Below are 27,951 nucleotides of genomic sequence, written 5' to 3'. Positions count from 1 at the left end.
CCTGCTGCTCTGCTGTGTTGGACTCCCCCCTGAGCCATGGACACTGGCCCTGCTGCTCTGCTGTGTTGGGCTCTAACCTGTGCAATGGGCACTGGCCCTGCTGCTCTGCTGTGTTGGACTCCCCCCTGAGCCATGGACACTGGCCTTCCTGTTTGTAGTTTGCCTGTGCAGATTGTATTGCATTTGAACAGCATTTTGTGCCTTGCTCTTGTCTACTGTTGTTCTACTGTCACATCTGTGCAATATGTGAATAAATATATTTACTCCTGTTGTTTGTTTTGTCAGTGTCCTTGCTGAATAAAGTTATTTTGGGCTTTGCATTTTGTTGCCTGTGCCCCATGCTCTATGTGTGACTAGAACAATACTGTGGGGAGCGCGTGTGAACGCTCCACTCCCAGACGCACAGTGTGAGTGGATTTTGTATCCTACTCATAATTAACCTTTTGAACTTTACTCATACTTAGTCCCATTTCATCCACAATGTTTTCCAAAGCTTTCATGATGTCAATGTTCTATGTGTGACTAGAACATTACCAAGCTGTTTGCCCGCATCACATTTTTAGACAGGGGTAACAGGGTCTTCAGTCCATTCAGGCACTGATACTCGTGTTATCTGTGTTGCATCTTTTGCCTGTCATGCAATTCTCTTTGTAGTGGTTAGCTATTGTTGGCTACGTTGGCTACGTTGTTGCCATGTCAGCTAGGGGTACAGTGCCCCAAGCTGACATGGGTGTGATGGTGTGCACATGTTTGCATGCAGCCTGGGCAAGCTCATGATGTATGTGTGTTATTCCTGTATCTGTGCCCAGCTGTGTATGTGTATGGTCATTTTGTGTTGGCCCTCAGCCATGGTCCCCTGGACTACATGTAATGTGTGCTCTTGGGTGGTGATGAGGTGTGCAGTGTGGGGGGCGTGGCTTGGATGCCGAGGAGGTAGGCAGCGTGAGCTCGGAGCTCCGCGCCCGATCCCGGAAAATATCCTGAATATCTGATCGAACCCCGACGAAATCGGTATAATCCGACACTGGAAGGTACCACGGAGGGTCCGGCGCCAACGGCGGACGACTCGGGGCCATTCCAAGCCCGATATCTGACTCTGAAAGCTGAACTCAGGCGTGAAGTCATCAACCTAAAATGGCGGCGGTGGCATGAGGCACACGGACGACGGAGTCGCTGGCCCGGAGCCACATTAAGGGCTGCTACTTCCACAGATAGGTGGTGTTGGCGGCTGCATCGCGCCCCTCTCGGGGTGTTGGAGTGGACCTCTAGAGCGCCACCGGCGGTGGTTGGGATCCGAACCCCTGGTAGTGGCGGCGACAACATGGCGACGACCCAGTGACGATGGCCCGGGGCCTCTGAGCACGACTGGCACCAGCCGGATTAGCGGTCGATCGAAAACCCTGCTCCCCAGAGGCGGCCTTGGACCCGGAGACTAGAGCGGTGCCCCAGGCGCGGAACGCGGCGGGCCTTTTCCGCTACTGCTGCAGGGGGACCATCCTGAGGCCAAAGCCCGGCGACGTGCGGAGCGGGGGCAGGGACAGCTTCGGAGGTCACCGCTCGTGCCGGCCCAGATGGGGAAGCCGAAAGGGAAGGGAGATGGTGCGACCGATACAGAAGCCGCGGAGGAGCGGATCGAGACCAGTCGGCGCTACAACGGATGCAGGACCGTATCCTGGAGGCCATCGCCACCACGAAAGACGCCTTGCAGCAGGACATAGCGCAGGTGGCGACAGGCTTGGGCCTCCTGAAAGCTGACCACGATAAGCTCAAGGACAGAGTGAAATCCGTGGAGATCACGGTTCAGGAATTGGCCCCGAGCCATGCAGCGGTGAAGGCGCAGATGACGGAGGTGATGGATTGTTTGAAGGTGCTGGAACGGAGGGCCGAGGATGCGGAAAACCGGAATAGGCGCAACAACGTACGCCTCGTAGGCCTGCCGGAAAAAATCGAAGGTGACGATATGGTGGGCTATCTCGATAATTGGTTGCGAACCGAGGTGGCGCCGGAGGGACTGTCCCCCTTCTTCTCCCTTGAGCGAGCGCATAGGGTTCCGGCGCGCCCGCCGGCCCCGGGTCTCCCGCCTCGCCCAGTGGTGTTCAAGTTGCTCCATTACCGGGACAGAGACTGGCTTTTGCAAAGGGCGAGAGAGGCAGGGCCCTTTCAAGTGGACAACAACAGGGTCACTATGTTCCCGGACTATACGTTTGAGATGCAGAGGCTCAGGGCGAACTTCCTGTCCCTTAAGCGGGAGCTCCGTGATGAAGGCATCAAATACTCCCTGTTATTCCCAGCGAAGCTGAGAGTGGTGGTAGATGAACAGACACTCTTCTTCACGTCCTCGGCGGACGCTTGGGCCTGGTGGGACACTTATAAAGCGGGAACGGATGGTGCCAAGGCCAGGGAGGAGGAGGCTAAGGTGACACAACCGATCAGGAAATCTCAACGGATCAGGAAGAACCGCAGGAGGACCGGCAGACCTTCGGTGTCACAGACGGAAACGGAGAGGCAGGCGGCCCTACAGGCAGTGGCGGACTTATCCAAGACTACCAGAAGTCAGTCCGGGAAGGGCACGGACTCGGAGGACCCGGGCACGGGCTCGGAGACGGGACTTTCGGAATTTGGTGGAGCCCGGGGCCCTATCGTGACGCCGCAGACTTCGGAGGAGATACTTGAGGAGTGTTAATCTGGACTAGTGGAGTGGACTCGCTGGTTGGACACCGGGGCGCTGGGCCCGTGGCAGTGGAACACTGTTACTTGAGGTTTCGGGGCGCTATGATGTGGGGATTGTGGGGTGGAGTGTGCGGGGTTGATTTGCTTTCACGAACCTTTCGCATCGCACCACGCCCTACTGGCCCTTAAGGTCATCGCAGTGGAGACTGCGACCATTACTGCCTTTCTTTGAGGGGTGGTTGGGAGTGTTGGTTTGGATGGGGGTACTTCCAGTTGCGGGGGGGCCTGTCCTGGGGGGGTGGGTGTTGAGAGCAGTTGGGGTTGCTCGGGGGGTCGTTGTTGTTGGGGGGGTTTGGCTTCCTGTTTGGAGAGGGAGGGTGGGTTGGTCCGTGGTCGCGGAGCGAGCGAGGTCAATGATCTTTATTGTTCGGTCTGGTTGTGTGAAGGGGAATGGCTAGTACCGGGGCGTTGAAATGTGTGACCTGGAATGTGCGGGGTATGCAGTCCATGACACGCAGGCATAAAATTCAGGCATACCTCAAGCGTAGGGGGGTTCACATAGCGTTCCTGCAAGAAACACATCTTAATAAGCAAGAAGGGATTGCACTGCAGAGGCGTTGGAGGGGGCAGCTGTTTAATACGACGTTCTCAGCTTTTGCGAGGGGGGCACTGATTTGGATACGGGCGGGGGTTCCCTTCCAGGTTACAAAAACATTGGTGGACCCTGAGGGCAGGTATGTGGCAGTGGAAGGGAGGCTGAAAGGCAGGGTGGTATCTCTCTGCAGTGTGTACGCTCCCAATGTGGATCTGCCCACATTTTTGTCTACACTCTCGGGTAAACTAGCGGGTTATTTGGCGGGGCCGGTACTCCTGGGGGGGGATTTCAACTCGGTCGAGGATGTGATATTGGATAGGTCCCACCCCCCACTGCGCGCGTCCCCAGTGCACAGAGTAGCCAAGCGCAGGTTGGAGTGGCAGGAGAGCTGGGCCCTCACGGATGCTTGGAGGGCGTTACACCCCACTACTAGGGACTACTCCTTTCACTCGCACCTGCATGATCTACACGTCAGGCTGGACGCGTTTCTGTGTTCATCGTGCGTACTTTCTGCGGTGGGAGGGGCGGAATATTTGGCCCGGACGATATCGGACCACAACCCTTTGTTGCTATCCCTGAACTGGATGGTGACTGCTAACTGCGTACCAACATGGCGCCTGCAACCCGACACCCTGGATGACTTGTTGTTCAGGGAGGCCCTGGGAGAACGCTTTGAGTGCTACTTTGAGGAGAACAACGGCTCGGCCTCCACGAGGGCGGTAGAGTGGGATGCGTTTAAGGTGGTGGTGCGAGGGCACTGTATTGGACACACGGCTGGGGCTCGCAAGACTTTGTTGGATGATTTGGATAAGGCTGAAACGCGGTTGAGAGAACTGGAGAAGGGTCGCCCAAATCACCCTGAGTTGCAGGAGGGGCTTAGTGGGGCCAGGGAGGGGCTGGCTGTGGAACTGGAACGGCTGCGCAGCTTTGATCATAAGGCGTACATGACGAGGGCGCACGCGGAAGGCGATAAGGCGGGGTCTATGTTGGCGTGGCTCGCTAACCCAGTCAGGAGGGGTATGCCGATCATGATGATCCAAGAGACAGGGGAGGAGCCCTGCCATACCCAACCCGGGATCCTGAATAAGTTTCGGACTTATTATGAGGGTCTCTATGAGAGTGGTGAAACAGGGGGGACAGATGAGCTAGGAGAGTTCTTGGACGGCTTACAACTGCCGAGGGTGGAAGATTCGGAGGCAGAGGAGCTGGGTCGGCCCATTACGCTCGGAGAGATAGGGTGTGCAGTAAAACAAATGGCTAGAAATAAGACCCCGGGACTCGACGGACTCCCGATAGAGTTTTATAGTAAATATCTGGAGTACCTTGCTCCCCGGCTGCGAGAGGTCTACAGTGAAGCGCAATCGAGGGGTCGGCTCCCGGGCTCCATGTGTGAAGCCCTCATGATCCCGCTTTTAAAACCGGGCAGAGAGGGAGCGGCTTTATCCTCGTACCGTCCGTTGTCCATGTTGACGACGGACTACAAGATCCTGAGTAAGATCCTTGCCAACAGACTGCTGGTGCACATGACTGGCCTTGTTCACAAGGACCAATGCGGTTTTATCCCGACGCGCAACACTACCCACAATATTCGCAGACTTACGAGACTGATGGGGGCGGACTGGCCCGGCGCCGTCTCTCCATTTGTCCTTTCTATTGACATAGAGAAGGCCTTCGACAGCCTTGAATGGGGGTACTTGTATGAGGTGATGCGACGCTTCGGGCTGGGGGACGGATACATAAACTGGACCAAGGTTTTGTACACTGATGCGGTAGCGAGAGTTCGAGTGGGTGCTCTGATCTCGAGGCAATACCCGGTCAGGCGTGGCACCAGACAGGGGTGTTCCCTATCTCCGCTCCTGTTTGCCCTGGCGATGGAACCCTTCGCTGTGGAAGCCAGGCTGGGCCGCCACTACGCCGGTCTATCATTTAGGGGCAGGCCGCATTTCATTTCTTTATACGTAGATGATCTGCTGATGTTTTTGGCTAACGCGGGCCCCGAGCTAGAGGGGGCACGGCGGTTACTAGGGCGGTTTGGCCGACTATCGGGCCTGAGGGTCAACTGGCCTAAGTCCTGCTTATTCCCCCTGAGGTCAGGAGAACCGTGTCCACTCACCGCGCAAGAACTCCGGTGGGAACCGCGCTGTCTGCATTATCTGGGAGTCTATGTCTATCATACCCCGGCTGATTTGCTGGAAGGTAACATCACCCGCTGTATTAATACCCTACGGGGGAACATGGACTTCTGGTCTACCCTGTCGCTATCCCTGGCTGGTAGGATCTCCCTGCTCAAAATGGTGGCCCTGCCCAGGCTCTTGTATTACTTTAGGACGCTCCCGGTGTGGGTCCCGAGTTCTATTTTTAAGCGCCTGAGATCTCTGGTCATAGCGTTCTTATGGGGCACGGGAAGGAGGCGCATAGCGCTCGACACTCTGTTACGCCCCAAGGATGAAGGAGGATTGGCGGTGCCTGATTTTGAGGGATACTATCTGGCCGCGCAGCTGCAGATTTTTACTCAAGAGGTCGCAAGAGTGTATAGAGGCCCTGAGGACGCGAGAGCAGAAGGCACCCCGCGACATGTGCTGGCGTACATCACATTACACCAGAAACTCCGGGTAGGAGATTTGACGGTCGAGGAGCAGACATTCCGACTCTGCTGGGACCGGGCCCGTAAGCGGGCGGGAGTCCGCCTTATGTATGCCCCTGAAATCCCGTTGGGGATGGTTACGGCCCTCCCACATGGAGGAGACTGGTCGCGCTTGCTGGGTTGGGAGGAGGCGGGGATACAAATGTTGGGCGATCTGTATGAGGATGGGGTACTGCTGCCGTTTCAGGAATTGCAGGAGCGGTTCGACCTACTGAGGGGCGACTATTTGTTGCACGCAGCGGTCACGGGCGCTATGCAGGCTCACTGGGGGGAAGGATTGCAGGAGCCGGGCACCTCCATGGCATGTCAATACACGATGATGGCTGCGGGGACCTTTAAGGCTGTCACCTGCTTGTACTCCAGGATACAGAGGGAGGCCTTACAGCCACTGACAGCTCTGAAGGCCAAGTGGGAGCTGGACCTCCAATTAGAGATCCCTGACACGACCTGGGGCCAGCTACTGAGGCGGGCACGGAAGAGCTCGAGAAATGCCAGGTTTCAGTTAATCCACTTCTACATCATTCACAGGGCATACCTCACACCGGGGAAAATACAACAATATTTTGGGATAGACAACGCTGCTTGCCCCAGATGCAATACGGTTGGGGCGGACCTGGGTCACATGTTATGGGATTGCCCCTCGCTGGGAGACTACTGGCAGGAAGTTGGGCGGGCCCTCAACAGTGCAACAGATAGGGACATCCAGTACACGAAAGCGGTGGGCGTCCTCCATTGGTTCCCACACACGCCTAGAAATAAGACTACCAGCAAATTTATAGACTTGGGGCTCATTCTAGCTAAGCGGGAGATAACGAGGAATTGGAAATCGAGAGTGGGGCCCACGTATAAAAGATGGTATGGGGAATGCCTGAGGGGGGCGGCGTGTGAGAGCACCTTGAGGTACCAGATGGCCTGGAGAACGAATGACGAGAAGGCACTGGAGAGGGCAACTGCGTGGGAAATGATGGTGCAGGCGCTCCGTGACATAGATGATGAGGAGCAGGAGGGCGAGGAGGAGCTGGATGTAGCAGACCCTGTCACCATACCGGGGGGCACACCTTAGCGAATGTATGTACTTCCTACATCACAACAGACGTTCTTACAACGATGATTCAGCGCAGCGCGACCACGGGGGGGGGAGGGAAGGAAGCTGGAATTGGAGGGCTGTTGGGGAACGAAATTATGGGGCGGGGGAGGGGTGAAAATCACAAAAGCAACCCAGCAATACTTTAGTACCACTAGTGTCGGACAATGTAAGGTGGTACGAGAAATACTCATGGACAGAGGCTAACTGTGCCTGAGGAAGGGGCGGACCTCCCGAACAAGAACGCAATGAACAGTATCATTTCTTGTACACAGAGAGATTATAATGTTGATTATCTTGTCTGTACAATAATATTGGTGATGCAATAAAAATGATGTTAAAAAAAAAAAAAAAAATGAGGTGTGCAGTGTGAAGTTTGAGACTTTGTGGTGGTTGTGGATGTGTGTGTGTGCCCCTGGATTGTGATGGCCACACATGTCTCACCCCGGAGGTGTGTGCCTGTTGTTTGTATTGTCCTGCCCTGTGTGGTTGTATGCAGTTGTGTGAGTTGTCTGGAGTGCACTGTGCAGTGTGTTGGTGTGTCCATGCAGTTCTCTGTGACTCTTCCTTGTTGTTTTTGTCAATTATGGGTGTTAAATGTGTGTGACTTGCACTTCAGTTTTGTGTTTGTTTGATGATCAACGTGTTGTGAGTGTGTTTGTGTAGACTGTGTAGCCCTGCTGCTCCTCACTGGCATTGTGTTTGTGTTGCACTGCCATCACCTATGTGTGCCACTTGTGCTTGGCCATTGTAGGGCTGCACTACCTCTATATGTGTAGGGTACAGCACTTACATGTCTACTACTGACATGCTAGTCAGTTGACTTGAATGTCAGCTATCCCCTTGCTTTACATGTCTATGTGCCTCCACTTCACTTGTTTGTGGGACTGTGCCATGTGGTGTAGTTCTTGGGTCAGGAGTGTTGTTCCACATTGGACCTTGCCCAACTGGTTTATGTGTGATGTATTTGTGCTATTTGTCTAGTGAGAATTGTTCATGTGCACTACAACTGTGTGTGGTGCTCAGAGATCTGGTGAAGATGGTTGTGCTGTTGTGTCCCAGAGTGGGGCATCCTGTTGTTGTTGTGTTGGATGTATGTGTGTAGGATGTTGTATTGCTTGACTTCCTGTGTGTGCTGTTGTATTTGTGCTGTACTGATTTGTGGTGTGTGTGTTGAGGTTGTATCAGTCACGTCTGTGCGTGGCTGTTGTGCTTGTTTTGCACAGGCTGCTTGTTGTACATACAGAGGTGTGTGTATGTGGCCTTGGCATTGACTGATTTGCATCCCCTGATGTCCTGTGGTGTTTGTAGGTTTTTGCTTTCGTGTGCATGTGTGGTTGGTTTGGTGTGGCAGTGTGGGTCTGTGCAGGTGCCCTTCTTGTGTGATTTGTGTTATGTTGTGTGTGTTTTGTTCTTGGGTGATGATTTTGTGCACTCATGTTGTGTTTGTGCTCCCATTGCCCTTTCACAGTTTGGCTGTCAGGGTATGTCTGTTTCTGATGTGATTCTGTGTGTGTTTCCTGTGGTGTTTGTGCATAAAAATGCAGGCATCAGTTCAGGCATCCCTGTGTGTGTGTTCTGTTTTTACCTACACCCAGGGTGTGTGTTTGTTTGTGTGTGTTTGTGCTGGGAGGTGTTGGCAGCCTTCCGTGTGATTGGCACTGGTGTTGTGTGTTCCATGTCAGCCACTCCTGCTGTGGCTGTTTCCCTGGTTGTTTGTTGTGTGGTGCAGGGTGTGAATTGTGCTTGCTTGTTGCTGTGCTTGTTGCTTGTTGGTGTGCATGGTGGTGCACTGGATGGGCACCTGGCCTGTGACCTGATGGGGTGTGTTGCTGTGTGGTTGGGGGTGGTGTGTCCCTGTGGTCTTTGTGCCCTGCCCATGCCTTGGAGTGGCCCTGCCTTCTGCTTTGTGCGCATGTGTTGACCGCTGCATTGACGTGAGCTGGAAAGGAACGTTGCTGCTAGTTGGCGGTCGATGTGTGTCCCGGATGCAGAGGGGTGACTTTGTGCCAGGTGGGTAATGTGTGGGTGCCCTTGTGGATGTCCTGTGACCTCCAGCAGTGTGTTTGTAGTGAAATTGTACCCTGTGTTGGCCAGTGTGTTGTGTTTGTGTAGTTGCGTACCTGTGGCGGCGTCCGCGGCAGCCCATTTGATGATAGTACTGTAGCAGGTACATCACCGGATACATATGTAGGGCTGGGTCCATGGCGTTCATGACCACTGCTCTGCTATCGCGCTCCGCTTTCGAGTTTCCGCCGTGTCAGATTATGCGGCGTCTCCGCTGCGGTGCGTCTGCTTGTTTTGGCCATCCTAATTTGTTGAGCGGGGTGGACGTCATTCCGTATGGCGGTGAGTCTCCATTTGCTCCCACAGCCGCGGTGCCGGGCGCACTTTGATGGCGGTGCGCGGGGCTCTGCGGCGGACGGGAAATGACCTATGTTTTGCTATACTAATATGGCGGAAGTGAGTTCCGCTGCTAGCGGGCGGAAAAAGACGTTTTTTCCGCCTCGCCAGCACCGCGGTGGTGCCACCGTACGACATCCTAATGGACCCCTTAGTGTGGGCCTTGGGTCAACCCCTTGCTTGTGATTGGATGGCTTTGTTGTCTGTTCTTGATTCAATTATGTTCCTCTCTTTCCTTGTGTTTGACCAGCTCAGGAGCATTTTGGTCTCTCAGTGTTTGATTGTATCCTTCCACAGCATACTTTAGTGCACTATTTCATTATTTACTATTGTGCACTCCATGGAGATGCATAGCTTTCTTTTCTCTAGCCCCTTTTATACTCTGCATCTATCCACCAGCACCGTCTCTATTCCTTCCCGACAGCTCCCTAAAGCTATTGGACCTATCATTCTTTTATTTCATTACATTTTCTGCAGAACACTGCAGCTGCAAAGCGCTGCTGGGTTTCTCTTTCTTGTGAGTGATTTGCTCACACATTTTCTATTATTATTTTAAGTTACTGTTCAAACATGGTCTGCGTGTGTTATGCATGGCGCACGTGCCACAATGCACGCATCATGACGTATGCGCACACATCATGACTCACAAGGATGTGCCATAGCAGCCATCTTGGATTGGGTTTCCTAAAATAAAAAGCCCAGTTTCACGGCTCGCAGGTATGCACACCCATATGTCTTGATACTTGTGATATCACTCAAGTGGCGAAAACCATTGCCAAAGCATATAGTTTGGCCTTTTACTTTCAAAGCAGAGAGCTGTTGGCTTTGCCAATGGATATATTAACAGTATTTCGCCTTTCTGAGGGGAATGGACTGGAAGTAGGGAACTCTGAGGGTATCTCACCCACTTCTGGGAAAGCACCAGGCAACCTGAGAGAGGAACCGAAGATCTGCCCACACCTCCAGGGAAATGGGAAAATGGAAAAGAAGAAACACTGCTGAGGACAGCCTCTTAATAATCATCAAAATACCTTTGGCTCAGGACGTAGCATAACTATGATGAAAAGACAACGTGGAAGAAAGTTTCAGAGTCTGCACCGATCAATGCAAATCAAAACCAAACATGAGAAACCAACAGCTGCCCAGGTAGAGGTGATGGAATGTGGGTCCAGAAGGCCAAGTGACCAATGACATCAAAGGGGAATCCAGGGAAGTAACCAGCATACCAGGAAGGCTTCAAGCAAGAGATTAATCACCCTGCCTATGACAAGGCTGCAGGAGTGGGGGAGGTGTGGGGAGGTGGTGTCAGTGGCACAAGGTTTTGCTCAGAAGCTTGCAGCTGCTGCTACCCAATGTTGATGGTGCTGAAAACCAAGGCTGAATAGTCTTGATTCCACCTCATGCCTCTTTCACCTCCACTAAACACTCCTTGCCCCTTTACCTCTACTTTGCAGGTTCTTTTTTTATCCCTGCTTTCTTTCTTTGTCTGTTTTTTCATCTGTCTCTTCCACTTATGTGTAGCTACAGGTTGTTTCATGCTGAAGGAGCAATGTAGGAGAAGGCTCGACCGCTGGACGGATGGCGGTGTCTGGAAGATTTGTGAAAGGAGATGCAATTGTCAAGGTATGCTGAGATGGTGTAATGTCGTGCCTTGAAAGTGTGGGTGAGCAGTTTGAATTGTGCCTGTTTGTGAACGGGGAGCCTGTGAAGCTCCTTCAAGTGTGGTGTGATGTGAGTATGGAGTGGAAGGTTGCCAGCGATTCAGGCCATCGAGTTCTGAATGGACTGCAACCTTCTGGTGCATTTTTTGTTGATATCAGCACAGAGGGAGTTCCCACAGTCCAGCTCACTTGTAGCCAGGGCATTGGTGGAGTAGTGTGGCTCAATGGTTAGAGGCGGCATACCCAGAAGCAGAGGTCGGCCCGGGACCAGGGTTCAATTCCCGACGCGGCAGGGTGTTGGGCCAATATCAGCGGGCTTGATAAATCTCGCCTTCGGTGCCCCTCTAACCATGGGTCCCACTCAGCAACTCTGGGCAATAGCTTGCTTAATCTCCACAAACGGCCCCATCAACGCCGGGGATGCCTGGCTTCACCTTGGGGGTGCCCAATAGGGACTATCTCACAGGGAAAACCAGGACGGGTTCCCCAGCGTTATACAGTGCCAGGAAACCTACGGGTAGCAGTGCGCTTTACAAGCTCAAATACATTTACATTTACATTTACATTGGTGGAGAATTCCCATGTACTGATTGGGAGCCACTTCAAAATCTTCCTCAGCATCTTCAGGCGGTGTTAGCATTGTCTTGAGCGGTCATGTCAAATTTGCTATCGATGACGATCCCAAGGTTCTTGGTGTGGGTTGTGGGAGTTATTCCTAGCTCAGTTGGCCACCAGGTTGAGTCCCTCAGTGATGTGCTGTTCCTGGGGATCACGATTTTGGTCTTGTCGGTGTTGAGCTTTAAACAGTGGGGGCATACTTACAATGCCCCTGTGGCACTTTTACGCCACCGGTGCATCGCTTTTGTGACACCTTGGATGCACAGTGTGCCGGCTGATATTTGCAAGGCTCCCCAAAGCCACCCTGAGTGGCTTTTCACAGCCTTGTAAATATGGAGTACAGCAATGAGTGGAAGAGTGTTGCTGTGGGTGTCCCCTTGCAACAACCATGATTTTTGACAATGCCCCAGATTTACAATATAGTGTAAATCTGGGGCAGTGCCAAAACTAACGCCTTCCCAAAGCAGGCATAACAAGGAGAAATGTTTACATTTCTCTGTATTTTTTCCTCTTTCCATGTGTGCTACATTATGCAGAACACATAGAATGAGAAAAATGCCTCCCTTCATTGTTTTTTTGCAGGAAGGTGTGCCTTCCTGCACAAAATCAATCATGCCAACAGTACAGACACCCTTGTCCCATGTGGCAAGTGTTCCCTGCATTGGCACTCGGCTGCATTGTGTGCACCAGCGCTGGCAGAAAGAACAGGAATGTGCGCTTGTTGCAGATACGGCACATTCCTGCAATTTTCTTTTGACCTAGGGCAGTGCAGGTAGAAGGCTTGGGGCTCCCCCTAAGCCAAAATATTGTAAACATACCCCCCGGGTCTTCATTCAATGGGCGATTTCAGTCATGAAGGCATTGAACTTGAACCGGGTACTGTGTGCCTTATCTGTGAGGGGGAGAATGAGTTGCGTGTCGTCGGCGTAGTAGAGGACATTGATAGCATGAGAGTAGATGACACTGACTATAGGGATCATGGATGCATTGAAGAGGGTCGGCCTTAGGGAGGAACCTTACAGAACTCCGCAGACGAGGTCACTCGCGTCCATGGTGTACGGTGCCAGACTGACTGACTGGGTGCTTCCAGTCATGAAGGAGGAGATCCATTGGAGTGCGTGTCCTTTGATTCCAATACCATATGGGCATTGGTTGATGATGAGGTGGGAGATTGTGCCAAGTGCTGCCTAGAGGTCAGGAGGATGAGGGCTGCTGTGTCTCCTTTGTCCAGAGTCATGTAGCTGTCATCCATGGCAGAGATAAGGGCAGTTTTTGTGCTGTGTTTGGGGTTTAAACCAGGCTGATTGGTGTTGAGGAGTTGGTGGTTGTCAAGATATTAATGAGGTGTCTGGTGATGATTTTCACTAAGGCCTTGGCTGGAAATGGTGGCAGGGAGATCGGTCTGTAGTTGGCAAACATTGAATGGTCCACAGAAGGTTTCTTCAGTAATGGAAGGACTGTTGCGTGTTTCCAAGTATCTTGGAAAGTGGAGGAAGAGGTGGAGTCATTTAGAATGGATACAACAGAACGAGCAAGGAGACGTGCTGCTACCAGCCCAGCTCCTGTTACGTGAGGGATGGACCTGTCCTTCATTTCCCCTTTTTTGACCCAGAAACGCTGGTGATGTTCACGCACATCACCCGATGTACCTCTAGACCGCCATTGTTGCCTTGATATTTCATTACCTATACCCTGTCTTTCTACATACAGCCCTGAAGAGTCACAATTGTACATGTTGTGACGAAACACGTGTCGGCTGGTAGAATATAATTTGTACTGATCTGGATTGATTTATAAATCCCTTTGCTGAAACTTCCAAGGCCTCGACCGTCATTTTGCACAAGTTCATGTGTGTTGATATTTGGTTTTTACAACAAAACCCATTACATAGAAATGTGTGCACAGGACCTTTTCTTCATTTGTACGTGTGGACTCTTATCCACACAAGCGCAGGGGTTGTTTTACTTGTACTTGGGTTTGTCCTCCCCTGACCTGTTTGCACCGTATACTCAGTATTTACGAATATATCTTAAACACACACATGCAAGAGCACCACCACTTCCTGTGCATAAATCTAAACCCTTTGCTGACATATTAGCATTTAGAAAGGGTATGAGCTTGACGCTGATGGGTTGCAGTCCTCTGGAGGAAGCATGGTGGGGATCTGATGGAGCCCCTGAGTGAGTGGTTGTGGAGGTTTCTTCTAGGGTGATCACAGACCATGTGGTTTGTATTGCTTCTTTGGATAAAATCGGGAGATGTTTTTTGAGGTCTATCGGGTCAGGTTGTGGGCTGAAGTCGCTATTAATGGTGGTGAGTATTTTACTGAAGCATTGAAAGATATTGTTGCAGAAGTCTTGCAGGGGAGTGATTGAGTTTGAGGCACTTGATGGTGAGGAGAAATCTTTCACAATGGCGAAGATTTCTTTTGCTTCTATTGATCCTGGCATCAACGTAGTCCGCCAGACTGGCATGTTTTGTGATCTGGATCATTTGGTGTTCGCGCCTCGAGGCAGATTTGAACGTGCTCCTGTATGCATTGTCCTGGCTCATTCTCCATTTGTGCTCCACTTTTATGCTGTGCCGTTTCATCAGTCTGAGTTCCTCCATGTACCAACTGGCCTGGGGTTTAGATTTTGTTGTATTGTTGTGTTTGAGGGAGACCAAGGAGTCGGCACAGGAAGTGATTGTTGAAATTCTTAATGGCTTTAGGGAGGCCGTTTCAGTGATCGGGTCGGTGGTTGTTGAGAGCGGTGCTCCAGTCCTTGTCAGTGATGCTGTTCCGGTTTCAGTGGGCTGGTCTGGAGGTGGTATGTATCTGTTTGACCAGAACAGGATGCTGAACTTGATGAGGACATGGTTTGCCGAATGAAATGGGCCCCACCTGCAATAACTAGCTCAAATTAAGCACCGGGGAGAGGATGGTGAGGGGAGAGTAACTACTATGATAGTGGAGACCGCGGATACCACTCATCACGTCATCAGGCCCTGGGTGTTCTCCACGATCACCTTTTCTGCTGTCCCTGCTCAGCGTGACCCAGGAAGTACTGAATCAGTGCATGTGCCGGGTGCGAGCATGAATGATACTTTCACACGCCCATTTCCCTCAGTGTCTAATCTGCCATGCCCTGCTGAATTCCTGACATTTTCAACTGAAAATACTTTGTCAAAGCATACTGAATGATGCACTTAGTATATGGGAAGCCTGCAGGCACACGATTCTTGTAATAAAAGGTGCGGCTATTTTAATCTGCTCTGTTCAACTGTACTTTAAGACTTGCCTGTGGGTTTGCTTTTACTCTCTGTTTATCATCTTGGTCCTCTAGAAGTATCATTTACAAATAATAAACAGCTCTACATAATTGTAATTGTAGATTGCATTTATATAAGGCTTATAACCCCAGATGAGGCGTTGACATGCTTTGCAGCACATAACACGCTAACCGGGGTCCCAAATTTGAGATGTAAATTTGTGGTAGATTAGTAATATGTGCTTCCTTCACCCATGGAGAGCTAGCTGAGGTTAGTTTGCGAATTTTGTGTCATCAAGATGATTTACTGCAGTGGTTTAAATTGGGATAGTTTAATTGATAGATTAATTAAAGTGGATTAGTAAAGGGATGATATGAGATGTTATTGGGCGTGGTGGGTTCCACTGCATTTTAATTGCACTTATATTGCGCTTTATACTCTTGAAAAGGTGCTCAAGCACTTTCAGAGGACAGGGAACACACTACATCATTGGGTTTGGACCATGAGACAGAGGTCACTGGGATGAATATGGACTTTACTCTCTTCCTTGTTGATCAAAAAATTAGTTTGTTCACCATTTGGGATCACCAACACGTTTGTTGTATTTCTCATCCCTCTCTCTTGGTTTCTTTCTTTCCTCCTTAGTGCTACTCCCTGAAGGAGTTCCGTATTTCATTATTTCTGCTCCCATTTGGCGTCTTTCTAGACGTATTTTGAAAGTCAGCAGCTGTTTTTCAAAGTACACAAACTTATTATGAGCATCAGGAGTGCTCAGAGAAATATACAAGCATGCTCAAAGTATTCAAACAATATAATCAATAGCTATTCATTGATATTTCCAAGAGTTCATATATGTGAGAAGTTCTTGCCCAATAGAAGGGGCGGGAGGAGTTACTGGATAACTGATGAAAACGAAAAAAGAACAAGATTGTGGGTCAGTATTCAGTGTTTCTCTTCCTCTCCCTCTTCCCCAATTTTCCCCTGGAGCGAAAGGAGCTTCAGGATTCCCCTCCCTTCAGATAGGAGATTGGTGGATTATCATTGGTAATCTGTGTCACAACATTGAATTCAGAGCCCACTTCATGGCACTCTGGTTCTGGAATAGTAAAACATAGCGTTCTAAAGCTTCAAATGCCTGAGTAAAGAATATCATCCAGATTTGTGTCAGTTCACAAAGTCAATCTCTCATTTTTGTGATCAAATATAGAGTACATAACCTAAAAGCATGCCCATCCTGATGAGGGTTTGACAGAGTTTCCAAGGTGCCAAAACGTGTTGACACCATTTGTCACACTATATATAAGGATTCATTCTACACTGGCTGTGAAGAAATAAACACCTTCTAAGGGGTTCACTGATACACCTGGTCCTTTAAACCAACAAAAAAGAAATTGGCACGGAAGCTGTAATATAAAACCAATGCATTTATTAACCTCACGTGAGGGAAATTGCGTCACACAGTACCCTCAGGCCACTGTAGGAGGCATTCTGGGGAGTACAGAGAACAGGGGCCTTATATATGCATAGGTTACATAGTCAGCATAAAACCAAGGGGAGGTCCTGGTTCCTACAAGCATACAAATTGACTAATATGGGTATACAAAATTTGCTTGCTCAACAAAGAGGGAGGAGAGACATTTCTCCTTACTTTAGCAAGTATAGCCTGACAGTTATAACATAAGAGCAGATTCATTCTGACAGCTGGGCCTTTCTGAGCATGTGCAACGTTCTGCCAGAAGGAGAAAGCACATGGCGAGCACATGGCTAACTAAGATGGCTGCCAAGTACAAAATGGCTTTCAGCTCATGCTAACAGCGTTTCAAGTAATCTTTAACAGCTGTTTGGTCAGATATGAGTTGGCTGTAAAAAGTATGCTCGACTAATAAAGTGGCTGTGATGTACTCTTATTATTTTCAAAGATACATGTTGTAGCTTTCCATTTTTAACAGCTAAATATACTAATTTTGCTACGTTTATACTAATCAATGAACTATTTTCCAAATGCTAGGTGGTGAAATTGACATTCTCACCCTCTTTAGCATTTGAAATCCTCACTGCAACAATCAACTGCATAAAATGTAGGAATCTGAGCACCTTGAAAGGTGATGTGTACTTATAATATTACAGCTCTTTTTACAAAATTTTGAACTCTTTTTGGGCTCTTTAAAATTAATTCCCCGCAATTTCAGTGACAGTCAGTGCTTTGTCAAAATAAACTTGGGAATTCTGAAATAAGGCTACTGACTTTAGAAATATGCTTGCAACGTTTCTAAATATCTATGTCCACTTTCGAAACCGGCCTTTGCCTCTTTTTAAAAAAATGTCCCTTGGCTTAAAAATATGTCAGTGAGCTTTCAAGATAATTATCTTTGAATGTTTTAAAGATTAGAGTCTGCATTTTTTCAAAATAAGCTGAGGCACCAGTTGTATTTGTGTCTGTGAAATGTCAAAATACCTCTATTTTTTTAAAAATTGTCTTAGGCACAGCAAAAATATGTCTTTGCATCTTAAAATTCTTGCACTAAATTAACTGATTAGTGCAAGTTTTGAAAGACAACTGTGAGCATCAATGAAATGTTCCCTTATGAACACTACTTTTGTGTGAGTTGCATGTCTCAATTCCACCAATCCCTGTAGTGTTTTTAGGCGGACTGCCTTGTGAAGAATGTTGTTATAGAATGTTGTTACAGTGTGTGTGAGAAAGGAATCCTGGGCATGTCTGGTGAAACGTAAGCAAACTGTTCTGTGTATGGTCAGCGCTGTGGCGCATGCACGTGGGATTGATAATGCAGATATGTGTGTATGAATGTGTTCTTGGGTCTGCCTTGGCGGGCAAGTCTCTCAACCTCCTATCTTTTTTAGTTTCACAACATAATGAGCACAAAGCTTGCAAAGTATTTTATTAAACTTTCACTGTAGCAAAGGACAGTGGGTAGACGGGCTCTGCTCGGCAGCCATTTTGTAAGAACGCCCTCACAGCAAGCCACTTGCACCAGCCCCCAGTGGCGTAACGAAACTTGAAGGGGTCCGTGCAAAGTAAATGATGGGGTCCCCCCACGCTCTGGACACAGTCAGGAGCTCTCAAGCCACTGGCCTGCCGACCACGCACAGTGGCGGAGGGGAGCACCCCACACTCGTGCTGCATTGTGACATAAATTATACAAAAGGGGGCGGTGATGGACGGAGCATCTGAATCAATCAAACACTCACATCCAGTCAAAAGATCTGGGTTTAATCCATCACCGTTCTTTAGCCCACTCTGCCACCCCAGTTCAGACGTGGCTAACAAAATGAGCAGGTAGATCGCAAAGATAAATTGAAAAAAACAGCAGGCCGAAATTCAGCCCTGCTTTTATCCATTCTGTGTTGAAATCTTTGTGGACAAACCCTTGTTTTCCCCCATTAAGACTTTACCCCAGGTGGATGACTGGAGTACTATTATTAATCTTAATTAATTAATGGATATCCCCAATCTATCCAATTTCTTCCGTAGGGTTGGTCTATCTATCCTATCGAATGCTGTTGAAAAGTCAATAAATACAGAATATAATATTTGAGGTTTAGTCAGCACATATTTATCAATGAGTATCTGAACTATTGCCATATTGTCGGTCACTGAGAGATTGGGTCTAAAGCTCTGCTGGACTTGTGGAATCACTCCAGTTGATATGCCCTATACTCGATGTTCCAGGATACTAGACGCAAACCCCCCTCACCCATGGCATCCAACAGAGCAATCTGGCAATAGTTGCGGGTTGAAGAGCGAGAACACTTTTTATGTCTAGGAACTACAATGCCGCCCTGTCCATGAATATGGAATTTGCCCTGTACCATAACAAAATGCAAAGAGAGGGGCAAGGAATTTACTCCAGGTGTCTGGGTCATTCTTCATCACTTGTATTGAGGTCCTATAATGGCCCATCACTGCAGAGGATCTTGCTTTGTTTATTATTATTATTATTATTAATAAAGGGGTTTGTAAAGCGCCTGGTGACGCCTCCCGGCGTGTCCCCGCGCTGTGGAGAATGAGTCAAGGGAGGAGAAGGGAGGGGGGGGAGTCTAAAGTGCGAACAGATGTGTTTTCAGCAGTTTTCTGAAAGAGGACTCATTATTAGCTAGTCTAATGTTGATGGGAAGGGTGTTCCATCTGTTGGCTGCTAGAGAACGGAAAGAGCGACCTCCCATTCTAGCTTTTTTTGTGCGCGGAGTCTTGAGCAAACCCATTCCCTTGGAACGAAGGGATCTGTTGGGCTAGTAGGGCAAGGCTAGATCGGACAGATAGGATGGAGCTTTCTGAGAGATAATCCTATAGCACCAGAGAAGTGCCTTGAATAGGATTCTCTTCCTGATTGGCAACCAATGGAGGGTAGCCAAGGTAGGTTTAGAAGGTGCTCTTCTGGGAAGTCTTAGCACTAAACGTGCAGCTGAATTTTGTAAGACCTGCAATCTTCTGATGTTCTTTTCGGAGGTACCCAGCAGAAGCACATTGCCGTAGTCTATACGGGAGGTTATAAGTGCCTGAGTCATGGTGCGCCTGGAATCTAGAGGGAGAAGATCCAGGGTACGATTGAGAGTTCTCATGACTCCAAAACACTTTCCTACAGTTTTCTTAACATGGCTTTCGTACGAAAGTTTATTGTCAATCCAGACGCCTAAGTTCTTTGCTTCCCGACTGGGAGTGGGTAGAGGCCCCAGACAAGGAGGCCACCAGTCTTTGGTCCAGTTAGTGTCCTTACCTCCTATTATGAGTACCTCAGTTTTTGTGCCATTTAGTTTGAGGCAGTGCTTAGTCATCCAATCTGCGAGATTGCTCATGCAGGATTTGAAGTTGTCAGTATAGACAACAATTGGTCCTCGACATAATTTTTACCATAAAGAGTGATCATAACATTTGGTCAAATTCATTAACTCCACATCAAGACTGAATCTGTCGTCTTAATAGCATAGAGGATACTAGCCCACAGCCTAAAAAATCATTACAACAAATGCCAATAAATCAATGAAACCAAAAGGGGGGGTCCAATTGGAACAGTTAATTTAATATACCATATATCAACGTATGAAGATCAATGTAACTCTGTACATATATTTACACAAATCATAGAGCAAAATAAATTTTTTTTAAAAAGAGAGAACGTGCACAGAGAAAGATAAAGTATGTGCTCAAGTGAATGATCAAGAGGATCAGAAAAACAGTGTAGATCACTTATATACAAGAGAATAGTGAGCCTGTCCTAGATAATGCTTGTAAAAAAGACTTCTTTTTTACACGCTAAATGCTATTTACAATTCCTTGGTTCTTAAATCGCACCGTTGGCAATAAGATTGCCAGGAAAAAGGGGAGTGGACAAGGGACAGTATCCAAAGTTATACCAATGCGTTTATTCACTGGTGTTTCTTTATCAAAGTTATTAATCAAGTGAAACTGACACCGAATGCCTGTGTCATCGGTTAGGGCAAAAGTATTTTGTCCGTAGCTCCGCTCGGTCGCGAGCAGCCTCCCATCTAGAACCGCGTTATGGAATGCGGCTTCCGGTATAACTTTGGATACTGTCATACTGTGGGTGCGGACCAATCGTCGCACTCTGTCTTGTCAAGGCACCACGGAAGGGTGCCCAACGATTGTTTTTAATTGACGTGCACTTTGAGAGATATTCCCCCACTACTCCGTCCTGATGAAGACCCGTTGTTGAGGACTTGAACCACCCACTACATGGTTGGGTCGAAACGTCGACGACACTCCCCTTTGGGAGCCTGTACCTACTGACCCCTGTCCCTTGTCCACTCCCCTTCTTCCTGGCAATCTTATTGCCAACGGTGCGATTTAAGAACCAAGGAATTGTAAATAGCATTTAGCGTGTAAAAAAGAAGTATTTTTTACAAGCATTATCTAGGACAGGCTCACTATTCTCTTGTATATAAATGATCTACACTGTTTTTCTGATCCTCTTGATCATTCACTTGAGCACATACTTTATCTTTCTCTGTGCACGTTCTCTCTTTTAAAAAAAAATGTATTTTGCTCTATGATTTGTGTAAATATATGTACAGAGTTACATTGATCTTCATACGTTGATATATGGTATATTAAATTAACTGTTCCAATTGGACCCCCCCTTTTGGTTTAATTGATTTATTGGCATTTGTTGTAATGATTTTTTAGGCTGTGGGCTAGTATCCTCTATGCTATTAAGACGACAGATTCAGTCTTGATGTGGAGTTAATGAATTTGACCAAATGTTATGATCACTCTTTATGGTAAAAATTATGTCGAGGACCAATTGTTGTCTATACTGCTGAATACCCAGGTCCTTGGACTATATTGGGTCAACCCCTGTTATATAACAGGATTTGAAGTTGTCAGCATCAGAGGTAGGGGCTTGGGACAAGGAGATCAACAGTTGAGTATCGTCGGCGTAAGAGACAAGCTCTACGCCGTACGATTGAACCACCTCTGCCAACGGCGCCATATAGAGGTTGAACAGGGTGGGACTCAGGGCAGAGCCCTGAGGTAGCCCCTGTTCTAATACCATGTGTCCGAGAGAAAATTTCCTCTCTGGACCTGAAAGCTCCTGTTGGTGAGAAAGGCTTTCAGCCACCCCAGAGCCTCTTTGGTGACTCCCGCTTTGTTTAGACACTGTAGCAAGATGGAGTGTGCTACAGTGTCAAACGTGGCACTGAGGTCCAGCATGATGAGTGCCATGATCTTACCCTTATCGGCTCCTTCCCGCAGAGTTTCGGTCGCTCTCAGGAGCGCTGTCTCTGTGGAGTAGCTCGATCTAAAGCCCGACTGCGAGCTGTGAAAGGCATTTTGAGATTCAAGGTGGGCCATGAGTTGGATGTTGGCTACTTTCTCGGCAAGTTTTGCTAGATAGGGTAGCAAGGAGATGGGGCGAAGGTTCTCCAGGATGTCCTGGCACACATTCGGTTTTTTCTTGATAGGGAGTACAATTGCTTGTTTATAAGAATCTCAGTCTTTTTTGCCTTCAGAAAATGTATTTGCCAATTGCCGCAATACATTTTTTGGGGAGTATTAAATGCATCTTGTACTGTATTGTCAGAATTTTTTGCTTATGGTTTTAGTCAATCCATTTGAAAGGAGAGATGGAAATTGCTGAAGGGTCTTGTTTGCTACCTGTAAACCTTGCGATAAGCTGCCACAAGGTTTGTGGTTTTTCAGCTGTGTTGTTTGTTGAAGATCCAGCCAGTTTTTGTTTTTTTAAATCTTTATTGACATGAAGGCTTATGATGCATATACATTATTACAATCACATTTTAGTCCTGTAGCCATGTATTCGTGTGTCCGAAGACCATTATATACATTGCGTACTTCTTACATATGGCAAGTTCGTTCCAGACGATAACGTGTAGGTTCGCAACCAGGTGTCCATAAAGCATTTTTTAAAGCATATTGTAAAGGTCTTCCGTTGTGTACTTTACATCATATTAACCCTCATAACATGAATTCTTAAAACTAACACGAGTCATCACACTCTGGTATTCATTCCACGTTTACATCGATCAACCAAGCCCCTTGTCTTGCCGCTCATTAAAGCTTTAACAGAACGATACTTTGCTTGGTCCAGTAAATTTAGCAAACCATCACCGAGCTACCTACTCATCCTCCCCTTCGGAGTCTAGGTCTTCTTCTTCTGGTAAGGTTTCACAGATTTCCCCCCTATATACATTCCATGCTGCCCACACCTTGTTCCATTTGCGGGGGCAAGCCCTGAGCACATACACCGCCCTTTCCGTAACCATCAGCACGTCCATATTTTTAGCCCATCTATTCGCTGTAGGCAGTTCTGGAGCACCCCACTTCTGCGCAATATCCCGTTTAGCCACTGTCATGGCCAGTGTAGCCCATATCAGCCCATATCTATCCAGATCATTGGGGTCCCAGATGTTCAACAAGCATTTGCGAGGTTCGGGTAAAACGGAGATCTTAAGTGTTTGTGAGACAGTGCGCATAATTTGCTTCCAGAATTCCTGTATCTGTGGGCATTCCCATAGTGTATGAAACAGTGTCCCCTCCTCCCCGCATCCCCTATGGCAAAAGGGATGGGGTGCCCTATGTATTTTGTGAAGCAGCGTCCTAGTGTAGTAGATGCGGTGTAAAACTTTAAGTTGCACTAATCTGAATTTTGCTGAAATGCCAACTTCTCTAGGGGAGGCTAGTGCTTCGTTCCATTCTGACTCATCAACCTCACCTATCTCCCCCACCCATTTCTCTTGTAGTTTCTTTGTGGGGTCCCCCAGGTTGTTGATCAGTTTTTTATATGTGAGGGAAGTTGCGCTTTGTTGCATAAAGTCTGTCAGCAGTCTATCCTCTAGTGGTGAGGATTCTGGTATTTCAGTGCCCATTGGGATCGCCTGGAGTAGCGCGTGATGTATTTGCACGTACCTAAACCTCTCGGTGGGGCTTAGGCCATATTGCTGCTGGAGCTGTGGAAATGTAATCACTGTTCCCTTGTCCCATAGGTCCCCCACTGTGGAGATTCCTATGCAGTCCCATTGTCGAAACCCTTTACAAGATCTGAGGTTCCCCAGTAACTTTGTGTCCCACAGCGGTGTTAGTTTGGTGATTTTTCCTTTCTAGCCTAACCGTGTTTGTGCTATGTGCCATAGGGCCGCTGTGTGCTGCGTCGGTCCCAACAGTCTTTTGACGTGTGATTTATTATATAATACTGAAAGCATGCAGTCTGTCCCCAGCTGCGACCAGTCCGCTCTGTATGCTGGGTCATTTCTCGGGGTGTGGATCCACTGGTTAATTATTTTAAGCTGGGCTGCCCAGTAGTATAATTGAATGTTCGGTAGTGCAATTCCTCCCTCATACCAACTTTTTATCAACTTGTCATATGCTATACGTGCCGGGCCATTATTCCAGAGTAGGTTTGAGACTCGTGCTGCAACCTGAAATATCTCGGTGCGACAAGATACGGGGTGTTTTCTAGCACATAGAGGAATCTGGGAAGTGCCATCATTTTATATAGAGCCGCCCGTCCGAGGAAGGTCAGTGGCAAGGTCGCCCAGTGTTTAACGTCTGCACGTAGGCGTTCCATAGGCGGCTTCAAGTTTTTGTCATAGTAGTCCGTGGCATTATTCGTAATGATAATGCCCAGGTATTTGAAGGAGTTTGTCGTCAATGCCAGGGGGCAGTCCTCCTGCAACATCGGTTCCGGACCCTTCAGTATGTTCAGTTCAGTTCAGAAAATCTTTATTTCGGTAAAATTTTTACCATAAAAGACGTTTAAAACATTCGTTTAAAAACATTGATTAAAAATGGAAATTTATGGGGAGGAGCCAAGATGGCGGCGGAGACGGACGTGTAGACGCCCGGCTCCCCGATCCTTTGTTCCCTGCGGCACCATCCTGTTCCCTATCCTGGCGCAGAGTCGTCGCGGGAGGAAGCGCACATCGCGCTGATACCGGGGGTGTTCCTCCGGTGTCCCTACCAGTCCGAACTCCGACGATAGGGCGAGCTGACCTGCTACACGTAATGGCGCCCTGGAGCCGGACTCCGTGTCCCTGCACGCCGCCGGAGAAGTCTTCCACTCTGTGAGCTACTGGAGCAGTGCAGTGCTGGACGCCCCATGCGGATTCTTGGCTGTGGGAGAGCCTGTATTTACCTTTGCTGAACGGTGTGCGCCGACCGACGGTGGGTCCATCCAGCTTCACAGTCCTTTTGAGACACAGAGGTGAGCCGCATTGCTCCTTTCTCCCGTGTGTGGGACCGCCTGCCGGGATCTGCCGTTTCCCTCGATCCTGCGGGCAAATAAGCGAGGGGGTTTCCTGCTCATCACTACTCGCTGTAGACGGATCCAGCTATCCGGAGTCTGCACCCCGCCGGTTTACTGATAGCTTGCCTCGGTTATCGGTGAAACCCCTCGCAGTGAACATGGCGGCCGTCACCTTTGTGTTTGGCATGGGCTTTACCTCGGCTACTGAAGAGGCTGTACGGAGTGCGCTTGGGCGATGGGGGGGACGCGGTGATACACACCAGACTGCGGCCGAGACGACTCCCCAGCCTGCATTTACCTGCGCTTCCATAATGAGTGCGATCACTGAACTAAGGGCAGATTGGTATGAGCGCTCTCGGGCGCTGGAAATGAAACTAGATGAAACCGCGCTTGAACTCAGAGATGTATCTCTTTACTGCTCTCCTTTTCCCACCGATCGGCCCCCTCACGACGAGGTGCGGGCTACATTGTTGCAGCGCGCCTGTGAACTGCGAAACACTGCTGATTCCGATGCCTTGGATGCACTGCTGTCTGTCGACCCTGACATTGGCAGGCACAAAGTTTCCTATCCTGCCCTCGAGTTCTATCCTGACCAAGGCATCACCATCATTCCACGTGGATCGGCGGGCACAGCTTCTTTCTTTATTGAATATTTACAACCTGCACAATGCGATTCTACGTCCCTGTAACCTACTACTTCATATGGACTTTGGAATGTTGTCCTTCTGGGCTGCCAAAAATGTGTGTGACTGGACGTGGCCATTTTGCCCTGGAGGTTCATCTCTCTGCCGAGTGCGGCCATCTTGTCCCTTTGTTCTACCTGAGGCGGGGCTTACACTGGAGCTATGTTTGGGACTACGTTTGCGGTCTGGCCAGGGCTAGAAGTGCCCATATTCATGCGAACTGTGTCTGACGGATGGCTGGGACTCGGGATGGGTCGCCTCCTCAGCGCGATGTTGTGCTACACGATGTCCTTCCCGATTTCCTTTATGCTCGATACTCCTTGATGGTTTATGATGAGTAGGGGGAGGTGACTATTGTGATCGGGGTAGCCCGGGTGACTTAGGAGCTGGCCCTCCTCGTGTCCTATTAGGCGCGGGGGGGGGTCTTCGTGGGGAAGTATGTTCAAAGTTGCATCCACTATCGGGTCAGGGTTTTTTTTTGTTATTATTGATTTGCTAGCTGCCGGGGACGGGGTTGGCACTGATTCACTTATTCCATGAACACGTACCATGGTATGACTTCTCCAATTGTATTGCAATAGTTGAATGTGTCTGTGCCGATTCTTAGTAACGGTGTAATCTATGATGTGGGTGCTTGTCGAGGGCTGGGATTTCCGGGTGACCTGGTATTGAGTGGGCTCCTCCCCACCTTTTTCTCTCTGGGAGTCTAGGTTGATTTTTTCTTTCTTGCTCCCTATATTATAGGTATACACGTTATTCTTTTTCTTCATTTTCTTCCTTCTTCTTCCTTGTCTATATTTCGGGTTCTTACAGGGCGACAGGCACTCTGTGGGGGGGGGATAGGCCGTAGCCTCCACAATGATGCAGGGTGGGTGGGGTACTTTATACATTTTTTGGTTCTATGGGCCTTCTTTTTTCTATTTTCCGCGCTTTTACTCTGGTTCGAATCTGGGTCTGGGCTGGGGTTGGCAGGGTGGGGGCGGCGATACTTGGGGTGCGTAAATTCTGGATGACGTCTTGCCGTTGTTTTGCACCGCCATATTGTAACTGACGCTACGTTCCATTGTTGTTTTCAGCTGCAACGCCGCTTACCCATGTCGTGAAGTTACTGTGCGGACTCGAATCTTCTTAGTTCTTATTCTTCACTGACTTATTTCATGATGAAAACCCAAAAAAAAATCATAAAAATTAACCTTCAATTCTCCTCTCCCCTGGCGACATGTTTCTTCCCAGTGTAACGCTCATTGTTTTTTGAAACTTTAATTAATACTGCCGGGGAACTTTAATGCTTGCACTTGTGCTGACGAAATGTGGTGGCCGGCCTGGCGGTTGTAGGCCCGTATTTGTTCATTTATTCATGCACAATAAAGGTTTTCAAAAATTTAAAAAAAAAAAAAAAAATGGAAATTTATACAGTATAAAGACAAACATGGACGTTTAAAAACGAAGTCCTTATTACACTGTCAAGTCCTTGGTGCATTAGGGTCAGTTGCCAGCCCTAATACATTTCCTTCTCAGACACCAGATTGCACCCAGAAATTTGGCCACTGCAAACACAATATAATCAGACAGATTGGATTTCAGCACTCTATGAGCAACCAAACACTCCACAAAACCCAGATTTCTGCATAGGGGAACTATCCATTTCTTGCAAACCTCTTGGTAAACCGGACAGAAAAAGAGTATGTGGAGTTCAGATTCATCAGACGTTCTACATGCTGGACAGATACTGGTTGATTGTTCCCTCCATTTGCTAGTGAGTGTTCGAATGGGGAGAGACCCATGTCTCCACTGCAAATATAGTTTCCTGAGCAAAGGAGGGTGCAATTTGTCCAGAGTTGGTTCGAAATTGTAAGTGTCCTTAAAGCATATGAACGAATCGGTCAGTGAACCAACTTTTTGGTGGTTAAGAAGATCCATTAATTTACTGTCGTGATATGCCTTGGCCAATTCCTTTTTAGGTCTCGGAACTGCGAACAGATTGCGAAGCAATCTGTCGTTCCGAGACTCTTTTGTAATCATTCTGGCTTTCGAGGAGTCAAGGGAGACGGACAAGCGAGGTGCACGCGCAACCTTGGAACTGGGATCAGGTCGCGCGCGCTTCCTGTCTCCCATGGCTCCTTGGAAGCAGACTCACACGCACACACACACATACAGACCCCCCCCCCCTCGCCGCACATACACACACTCACCCACACACACTCACACACACACATACAGAACATCCCCCCCTCGCCGCAGCGCATGCGCAAGCACACACAGAGACACACCCCCCCCCTTCCTACCTCGTCTCGGCGTGTCTTTGCGCTCCATGGTGACGTTCGCCAAATGAGGGTGAGCACTGGACAGACTGTCTTGCACAAGGACGGGCAGGTGCACAGTCGTCAACAGGCCCCCAACAAGTCACCGAGCGCCTAAGGAGGGGCACCCTCTTTCAACAGGACACACCGGCTTGCCCCAGTCGCGTGCCGTCCCTGCCTCTCAGATTGCGTGCTAGTGCTCGCGCGCAGCCGCCGTTCACGGCTGCGCGCGCCCCCCGCAGCTGAAGCAGCAGGCCTAAGGTCGCCAGTACATAGGGAGTGCTTTGCTAATTGTGCCGGT

This window comes from Lissotriton vulgaris, chromosome 1_2 (assembly GCF_964263255.1).
Source record: "Lissotriton vulgaris chromosome 1_2, aLisVul1.2, whole genome shotgun sequence".
NCBI classification, from domain to species: domain Eukaryota; kingdom Metazoa; phylum Chordata; class Amphibia; order Caudata; family Salamandridae; genus Lissotriton; species Lissotriton vulgaris.
This window is presented reverse-complemented; position numbering follows the sequence as displayed.